Source organism: Dasypus novemcinctus, chromosome 2 (assembly GCF_030445035.2).
Source record: "Dasypus novemcinctus isolate mDasNov1 chromosome 2, mDasNov1.1.hap2, whole genome shotgun sequence".
In the NCBI taxonomy this organism is placed as follows: Eukaryota; Metazoa; Chordata; class Mammalia; order Cingulata; family Dasypodidae; genus Dasypus; species Dasypus novemcinctus.
In genome coordinates this window covers 142,393,474-142,403,886 of record NC_080674.1, presented here as the reverse complement: position 1 = coordinate 142,403,886, position 10,413 = coordinate 142,393,474, and positions in this window count along the sequence as shown.

Here is a 10,413-nt window from a genome sequence, read left to right as displayed (position 1 = left end):
GTACTGTACCACACAGGGGTCCCCCCCCACGTGGGGGTGCACCATGCACAAGGAGTGCACCCCACAAGGAGACCCACCCTATGTGAAAATCGCACCCCACCCAGAGTGGCGCCTCACACACGGAGAGCCGATGCAGCAAGATGACACAACAAAAAGAGACCAAATTCCCAGTGGTGTCTGACAAGAATGCAAGCAGACATAGAAGAACACACAGCAAATGGACACAGAGAGCAGACATGGGGGGGTACAGAAGGGGAGAGAAATAAATAAATTTAAAAAATAAAAGCCCATGAGACAGAGAACTAAGATAATTTATGATTAATGATTAATGAAAAGAAGGTTTTTTGACTCATCTGGACACTCCAGTGTGGGTGCCATATGGTTCCTACCTGTGGGAGCCCAAGTCTTGGGCTTCTCCTCCTTGAATGAAACAAGCCCAAAGCATGTAGCCACCTGCATGCCCTGGACAGTCACTACTTTAAAAAGTAACAAACCTCCCTGGAGGAAAAGAAAAGAAATTCTAATCTTCTCAAAGCTTTATACTCCCTTCCTGGTATAACATCACCAGGCACCCCATTAGTGTACTTCATGTAACTCTAGCAGAAACTTTTCATACCCTATGGAATGTCTTTGTTCTGAGACCCTTTATATTGCCCCTCCTTTTCTCACCTCTTTGTGGAGCACTGCTTTCATTCTCCAACCGGGCTGCTATTGGAGAATCCTCTATGTCCCAGTAGAGCTTGTGTCTGACCCAGTACTACGTGCATTCTTTGATCTTTGGTGTTACAGCTGTCCCAACTTGTGCCCTTCAGGAATTAGGTTGGAACAGCACTCCTTCCTTTTTATTATCTTCATTCCCTTCCTGTGTTTGTGCTTTATCTGCTTTTGAGCAGATATACCTTATAAATGTTAGGATTGTTGTCTTTCAATAAATACTACATATACACATACTGTAAAGAAAACTCAAATGCCGTCGACAGGATACAATGCACATTTTACTGTCTCGCCACCAGGTGGCACATGCACTTGTTTTAAAAGAGAAAATTACCTTCAGATTTATTCTGAAACTTTGATTTTGATTTTTTTTCTGGAAGGTAAAAAAACCCAGGAGACATTGTCTTCTTCCTTTGGCTGCAGTTAAATCTATGCACCAACAACATGTGGTCTGAGATTGGTCATGCAAGAGTCTGATAATATTTGGAATGGTTATGCACAGCCCCATAACTGCAATCCCAGTGTTTAGTTTGTCCCTGTTAATAGGTTTGCCTAGGTTTTTTAATCTGATGAATTAGAGGACTTCTCTCTTCTGTGCTGAGACTACTGTGCTATAGGGAGGCTTAAACTAGCTTGCATAGAGAATCCCTGAGATGACATGAAGAGAGCTGCCTGCCATCCCTAACAGATCCCAGCCTCACTCTGTTCCAGTCTGAGAGCTCCTGAGCCAGAAGTGCACAGGAGAGAACTTGCCAAATTTCTGACCCACTGGAAATAGATTTTTTTAAAAAACAAAAAACTATTGTTGTTTCAAGTAATTAAGTCTTGTGTTATTTTTTTCTTCAGTAGTTTACTGGGCCATTTTTAATGAAATAGTTTTATTCTGAACAGACTTTGAATTAATTTAATTTTAGGATTTTGAGCACATATTCATAATCTTATCACCCCTCTTTAGTTATTCTTCCAAGGTCCTTTCCCATCTCTATAAAGTTAACATTGTATTTTGATAGAATTAAACTGAACTGATGACTCATTATTTCATCAACGCTGAATATTCCTTGCAGTTATGATAAAAGGAGTTTAAAGTGGGATAGATGGAAAATACTCTATATTACTCTTTCAATAATTCAATATCCTCCCAAGATATTTACTTTAGGAGAGTTGCATCCTGAAGCACAGGATAAACAGGGCAATGTATAGCAGTTAGGAAAACTCTTTAAAAAAAAAAAAAAAGTTTAGTTTCTCTTTTCTAACTTTTTCTACTCAGGGTACCATCCTAAATTTCATTACTAATCCAAATTAAGTTTTACTTTGATATACATGAGATGCTACCTAGTATAATCACAAGTATCAACCTCAGCTCTAGGAGAACTCAGTATTTCTAATCTGGGTTCTAACAGCTTGACATTAATGTTTTCAGTCAGGTGATTTTCTCCCAAAGATATCACTCCTGAATGACTCAAGAAAATGAAGGACAGAGACAGTGACTTGCTCAGGCAAAAATACCATTTGAATCCAAGAATTGGCACTGTGGTATACAATTACTAACTCATTTCTAGTACTATCATACTGTTACTTCTATAATAGCCTTGTGTAAATAAATATTAAATTTAATTAAGTTGATAGTATTTAATATCAAGAAAGATCCTATAGGAAGAGATTGAAGATAAAAGAGAGAAGATAATCTCTGAGGAGAAAGAAAGGAATGGGATGCAGAGAGGGATAAACTTGAGATAGAAAGAGGGACACTTTCTACATTGTAATAGGAGGGAAGGATGCATGAAAGACAAGCTGGTTTTCTCTGGCAAGAAAAAAGGTGACAACTTCCAGGAAGTTGGTGGACTAGAAAAACAGAACTCTTCTCTTCCAGTAAAATGCCTAGAAAACAGGCAGAAACTCTGGGAAAAAAATCTTCTAGGGTTTAGGATGCCAGGGGAAGGCTGGACACCACCCAGAAGAGAGAGGGGCAAAGGAAAAGAATTGCAAAGGCAAAACTGTGAGTTAAAAGTGTCGGTTGCAGGAAGCAGATGTGGCTCAAGTAGCTGGGCACCTGCCTACCACACAAGAGGTCCCAGGATTGGTTCCCAGTGCCTCCTAAAGAAGACCAGCAAGATAGCAAGCTGACATGATGGGCTGGCGCAGCAAGCTGATGCAACAAGATGACCTAACAAGAAGACATGATGAGAAAACACAATGAGAGCCACAACATAGCAGGGAGCAGATGTAGCTCAGTGATTAGGCACCTCCGTCCCACATGGGAGGTCCCAGGTTGGTTCCCAGTGCCTCCTAAAAAAGAAGACAAGCAGACAGCGAACACAAACAACAAGGGGGTAGGGAGAAATAAGGAAATGTTAGATCATATATCTGGTAAAAGAATTTTTAAAAATTTTAGAAAGCAGCAGCTGCTACTGCTGGCACCCTCCTCCACACTGTAGACACTTTTGAATTCTCAGGCCATGAGGCCAGGGACTACAAACAAAGAGGATCCCAGGGATCCATCTCCTCAGGAAAGTGGAGAGAGAGGGACACAGCCTAAGGCTGACTCAGCTTTTGACCCACAAATTTGGTCTTTGTCCCACAAGCCCTTCCAGGCTGGGTGGGGTGGGGCCATTGTTTGCCTTAGGAGACAGTTCAGAACTAAAGAGATCTCTCTCAACTAACCAGGACTGATTGCTGAGGACTCAGAGGTGAGTGGAAATATTTCCTACCCAGGAAAAGGGAGGGGACTGCCAGTGAAGGTTGGAGAACGGTCTCTAAGAAATTTTGAATTACAAGGCTCCAGCCTCCAGGAAGGAACCTTTATCATGATCCAATCCCTTTTGCAGTAAACACTCTCCCATTAGGCACTGAACTGACCAGGCTACCAAAGAGCACTATCTGCTGGCAGACCAAGGAAGTGCACATGAGGAAATTAAATAAGAGGTTTTGGGAAGCGGATTTGGCTAAACTGATACAGCATCTGCCTACCACATGGGAGGTCCAGGTTCAAACCCAGTGCCTCCTGACCTCTGTGGTGAGCTGGCCCACGTGCAATGCTGATGCACACAAGGAGTGCAGTGCCATGCAGGGGTGTCCCCTGTGTAGGGGAGCCCCATGTGCAAGGAGTACACCCTGTAAGGAGAGCCACCCCGCGTGAAAAACAAAAGTGCCACATACACAGAGAGCTGATGCAGCAAGATGACACAACAGAAAAAGAAACAGATTCCTGGTGCTGCAGATACAGAAGAACACAGCGAATGGACACAGAGAGCAGACAACTGGGGGGTGGGAGTGGGGAAGAAGAGAAATAAATTTTTAAAAACCTTTTAAAGATAAATAAATGAGGTTTTTTCAGGCTTTTATGGCCTCCTTCCCCAAGGCACTAGGAAACCAGTCTGCAACTAATTACTGGATCAAGAGGCCAGAGCAATTTACAGGGACAATCCTAAAGACCCAGGTTGAAGCAAGAATCAGAGAACAGTAGCTACACAGTTTTCCTCCATTAAATCCATACAAAAGAGAAAGAAGTTGAACATCAAAGTTAACTCACCATCATAATCAGATGCCTAGACATCAAAACATTTCAAGCCATACTAAGATAATGGAAGACATGGCCCAAGAAAACAAATATATCAAAGCTCCAGAAGAGGTGTAGTATTTGAGAGGACTAGAGACATGTGTACAAATTTACAAAATCAAATTAATGAGTTGAAAGACAATGTGGCTAAAGAGATACAAGACTCAAGAAGACATTGAGCAAGCACAAAGAAGAATTTGAAATCCTGAACAGAAAAGTAACAGAGCTCATGGGAATGGAAGACATAATGGGTGAAGTAAAAAACACATTGGAGGCATACAAAGCAGACTTGAAATTACAGAAGAAAGAATAAGTGGTACAGAAGACAGAACAGCTGAAATTGAAGAGAGAAAAGAATGGAAAAACTTGAGCAGGAACTCAGAGAGTTGAATGACAACACAAAACACAACAACATACGTGTCATGGGATTTCCAAAAGGAGAAGAGAAGGGAAAGGGGGCAGAAAGAGTATTTGAGGAAATGATAGCAGAAAATTTCCCTACTCTCATGAAAGAAATGAACTTACATGTTCAAGAAGCACACTGTACTCCAATTAGAATAAATCTGAATAGACCTGTTCAAAACACATACTACTCAGAATGTCAAATGTCAAACATAAAGAGAAAATTCTCAGAGCAGCAAGGGAGAAACAAACCATCACATACAAGTGATATGCAGTAAGACTTAATGCTGATTTCTCATCAGACACAATGGAGGCAAGAAAACAGTGGTATGATACAATTGGGATACTGAAAGAGAAAAATTGCCAACTGAGAATTCTTTATCCAGCAACATGGTCCTTCAAATGTGAAGGTGAATACAAACACAAACAAACAGAAACTAAGAGAGTTTATAAAAAAGAACCCACCTTTTCAGGGAATATTAAAGGAAGCCTCAGAACCTGAAAGAAAAAGACAGGAAAGAGAGGCCTGGAGGAGAGAATGGAAGAAAGAATAGTAGAAAGGATAACCAAAAGAGTAGAAAGAAAGACAAAAATATGATATGACATATGAAAACCAAAGAATAAAATGGTGGAAGTAAATAATACATTTAAAGTAATATCATTGAATGTGAATGGATTAAACTCCCAAATAAAAAAATATATAGGTAGTCAGAATGGATAAAAAAACATGAGCCATCCATATGCTGCTTACAAGAGACTCACCTGCAACCCAGGGATACAAGCCAGCTGAAAGTGAAAGGTTGAATAAACATACTCCACGCAAATAGTAAACAAAAAAGAGCAGGGGTAGCTATACTAGTATCAGACAAAACAGACTTTAAATGCAAAAAAGTTATGAGATATAAAATGCCATTATATATTAATAAAAGGAACAATCCACAAGAAAGGTATAACAGTCATAAATACCTATGCATCTAACCAGGGTGCCCCAAAATACATGAGGCTAACTCTGACAAAACTGAACAGAGAAATAGACCTCTCTACAATAATCATTGAAGACTTCAATACACCACTAACATCATTATATGGAGCAATTAGACAGAAGGAAATAGAGAACTTGAAAAACTATGATAAATGAGTTAGACCTAACAGACATATACAGAACGTTCAAATTCAGCGGGTATACATTCTTCTCAAGTGCCCGTGGATCTTTCTCCAGGGTAGACCACATAAATGTAGGTCACAAATATATTTATTGTTAGGTCTCAATAAATATAAAAGATTGAAATTATACAAAGCACCTTCTCAGATCATAATGGAATTAAACTGGAAATCAACAATAGATAGGAAAGAAGTAAATTCGTAAACATATGGAGGCTAAACAAAAAACTCCTAAATAATCCATGGGTCAAGAAGAAATTGCAAGTGAAATCAGTGTATATATTGAGATGAATGGAAATGAGAACACATCTTACCAAAATTTTTTTTTTTTAAGATTTATTTATTTATTTAATTCCCTCCCCTCCCCTGGTTGTCTGTTCTCTGTGTCTATTTGCTGCATCTTGTTTCTTTGTCTGCTTCTGTTGTCGTCAGCGGCATGGGAAGTTTGGGCGGCGCCATTCCTGGGCAGGCTGCACTTTCTTTCGCCCTGGGCGGCTCTCCTTACGGGTGCACTCCTTGCGCGTGGGGCTCCCCTACGCAGGGGACACCCCTGCGTGGCAGGGCACTCCTTGCACGCATCAGCACTGTGCATGGGCGAGCTCCACACGGGTCAAGGAGGCCCTGGGGTTTGAACTGTGGACCTCCCATGTGGTAGGCAGACGCCCTAACCACTGGCCAAGTCCGTTTCCCCAAAAATTTATGATACACTGAAGACTGTCTTGAGAGGCAAATTTACAGCCCTAAATGCCTATATTAATGAAGAAGAAAGAGCTAAAAATCAAAGATCTAACTGAACAACTGGGGAAACCAGGAAAAGAACAGCAAACCAACCCAAAGCAAGCAGAAGGAAAGAAATAATAAATATTAGCGCAGAGAAAAAAGAAAATAGAGAAAACCAACAAAACCAAAAGCTTGTTCTTTGAGAAGAAAAAAAGAGCTGATACAAATAAATACAATCAGAAATGAAAGGGAGGAAGTTAAGACTACCCCACAGAAAGAAAAAGGATCATAAGAGGATATTATGAAAAACTGTATGCCAACAAACAAGACAACCTAGATGAAATGGACAAATTCCCAGAAATGCACAACCTGCACTGACACTACAAGAAACACAAGAACTTAACAAACCAATCACATTTAATGAGATTGAATTGGTCATTAAAATCTCCCAAAGAAGAAAAATCCAGGGGAGCGGATGTGGCTTAATAGGTTGAATGCCTGCTTCCCACATGGGAGGTCCCGGGTTCAGTACCCAGTGCCTCCTAAAAACAAAACAAACAAGAAATACAAATTAAAAAAAAAAAAAAGTTCAACATCCACAATGATTAGGGAAATGTGAATCAAAAGTGCAATGAGATATCACTTCATACCAAGCAAAATGACCACTATTAAAAAGACTGAGAACTACATGTGTTGGAGAGGATGTGGAGAGATAGGAACACTTATTCACTGTTGGTGGGAATGCAGAATGGTACAGCCACTGTGGAGGATTGTTTGGCAGTTCCTAAAGAAGTTGAATATAGACTTGCTGCATGACCCTGCAATACCAGTACTGCATATATATCCAGAAGAACTGAGAGTAGTGACACAAATAGACATTGGCACAAAATGTTTTTAGAGGCATTATTCACAATTGCCTGGAAACCACCCAGGTGTCCATCAACCAATGAATGGATAAACAAACTGTGGTGTATTCATGTGATGGAATATTATGCAGCTGTAAGAAGAAATGAAGTCATGAAGCATAAGACAACATGAGTGAACCTGGAGGACATTACGTTGAGTGAAGCAAGCCAGACACAAAACAACAAATACTGTATGATTGTATTACTATCAACTAAGTATATAGTATAACATGTTGTGTGATTCCATTTATATAAAATGTAAATATAAATCAATTTATAAAGATGAAATTTAATTAGTGATTGATTATGTGTGGCTAGGGAAAGCATGCTAAGGAGTGTGGAGTTTTTCTTTTTGGAGTAATGAAATATTCTAAAAATTTTTGTGATGATGAATGCACAACATTGTGATTATACTCAAAGCCATTGATTATACACTTTAGATAGATTGTATGGTAAGTGAATATATCTTAATAAAACTGCTTAATAAATAAATAAATAATTGTGCAGGAATAGCCAGAAATAGCAGCTATGTACAGCAGGGGAAACAGAGATTGAGAGGTGAAGAATTTTCTTATTTGTCTGTTTTTTGGGTTTTTATTATTATTATTATTGAAATAATGAAAGTGCTCTAGTAATGATTGAGGTGATGAATGCACAACTATGTGATTATACCAAATGCCATTAATTGTACACTTTGAATGAATTGTATGGTATGTGAGTATATCTCAGTAAAACTACTTAATTTAAATTTTAAAAAAAGCATTTCTGGTGTGAAATGGCCCCATTAAGCACTTTTTTCCAAAGCATGTAACAGATCAAGTACCCAAAACTAGAGCAGGGGTGGTGTTTTGCCAGACTGATGTGATGAAAGACCATGGGATAAGTTAGCTGAAGACATTGACGATGACTTGTAATGGTTTAGAGCTGTAGGGACCCCAGAAAAAAATATGTTCTTAAGGTTAATCCACCCCTGTGGGTGTAAACCTACTTTAAGTAGAGCCTTTTGATTAGGTTACTTCAATTAAAGCATCCCCCAGTGTTGGTCTTAATCCTTTTAATGGAGTCCTTTATAAGTAGGATGGATACAGAGAGAGAGAAAAAGCCTCAGAACCAAGAAACTGAAAGCAATGAAACTGGAAGAGAAGGGAGAGACCAGAAGATGTCACCATGTTCCTTGCCATGTGACAGAGGAGTCCAGGATCACCACCAACCATTCTTTGGGGGAGAAGCATCACCTAACGGTGCCCTGATTTAGACATTTTTCTCAGCCTCAAAACTGTAAGCTTGGGGAAGTGGATGTGGCTCAGGTGACCGGGCTCCCCCACTACCACATGGGAGATCACTGGTTTGGATCCTGGTGCCTTCTAAAGAAGACAGCAAGCTGACCTGACAGGAAGCCTGGCAAACTCACACAACAAGAGATACAAGAAGAAAAAACATAATGAGAGACTCAACAAAGCAGGGGGCAGAGGCTCCCAGTGCCTCCTAAAGAAGACAGCGAGCTGACATGACAGGCAGGTATTGCGAGCTGACTTAACAGGACAATGCAACAAGAGATGAAGGGAGGGGAAACAATGAGAGACTCAACAAAGCATGGAATGGAGGTGACTCTAGCAATTAGGCACCTTCCTCCCACATTAGAGGTCCCAGGTTTGGCTCCCAGTGCCTCCTAAAGAAACAAGAAAGATGAACAGACACAGCAAATGAAAAACAAGAAGGTAGTGGGGAGAAACAAATAAATAAAATCTTTAAAAAAAAAAAAACCTGTAAGCTTGCAACCTAATAAATCCCCATAGTAAAAGCCAACCGATTTATGGTATATTGCATTCTGGCAGCCTACCAGACGAAAATGGGTTTTTGTACCAGAAGTGGGGTGCTGCTATTGCAAAAACCAAAAATGTTATATAAAGGCTTTTAAATTGGCTTAGTTGATTCTGGAAGAATTGTGAAGTACTAGATAGAAAAGGTTTAGATTGCTTTGAAGGGACTATTGGTAGAAATATGGACTTTAAAGGTACTTCCAATGAGGTCTCAGACAGAAATGATGAATGTGTCATTGCAAACTGGAAGAAAGGCCACTCTTGTTTTAAAGTGGCAGAGAACTTGGAAAAATTGTGTTCTGATGTCAGATGGAAAGCAGAATTTGAAAGTGACAATCTTGAATATTTGGCTGAGAAGATTTCCAAACTAAATGTGGAAAGTACAGCCTGGTTTCTCCTTGCAACTTACAGTAAAATGCAAGAAGAAAAGGGTAAGCTGAGAACTGAACTCCTGGGCACACACAAAAAAGCAGAAATTTATGGTTTGAAAAATTCTGAGCTTCCAGAAAGTGAGTCCCCAGAGAATAGTGCTCCATATGAGGACTTAAGTGAACATGGTACCAGTCAGCCATTTCAGTCCAAGTCAGAGCTGGAGGTCCATTATCCAGGAAGGCTCTGTAGCAGGTCCCACTAGCTACAGTACAGACCCCTATGTTGTACATGCAAAACTGACATTTTTGTGTGTGTGAGATCACTGTGTGCTCTCTGTTTCTGCTCATCTTCTCTTTAGGAGGCACCAGGAACCAAACCAGGGATGTCCCATGCAGGAGAGTGGAAATCAATAACTTGAGCCACCTTTGCTCCCTGCTTTGTTGTCTCTCATTGTTTCCTCTTTGTGTCATCTTGTTGCATCACTTGTTGCATCAGCTCACCATGCCAGCTTGCTGTGCCATCTCATCACACTAGCTCACTGTCTTGCTCGTCTTCTCCAGGATGCACCAGGAGCCAAACCTGGGACCTCCCATGTGGTAGGCAGGAGCTCAGTCACTTGAGGCACTTCCTCTTCCCATAGTTCAATTTTCACATCTTGTAAGGGAAATTTCATGAGTTTGCCACTCCTTTTGTTTGTGAATACTAACAGTCATTTATGATCAGTCTGTTAGTTACCAAATGCATTAAAATGATCACCAAAGTT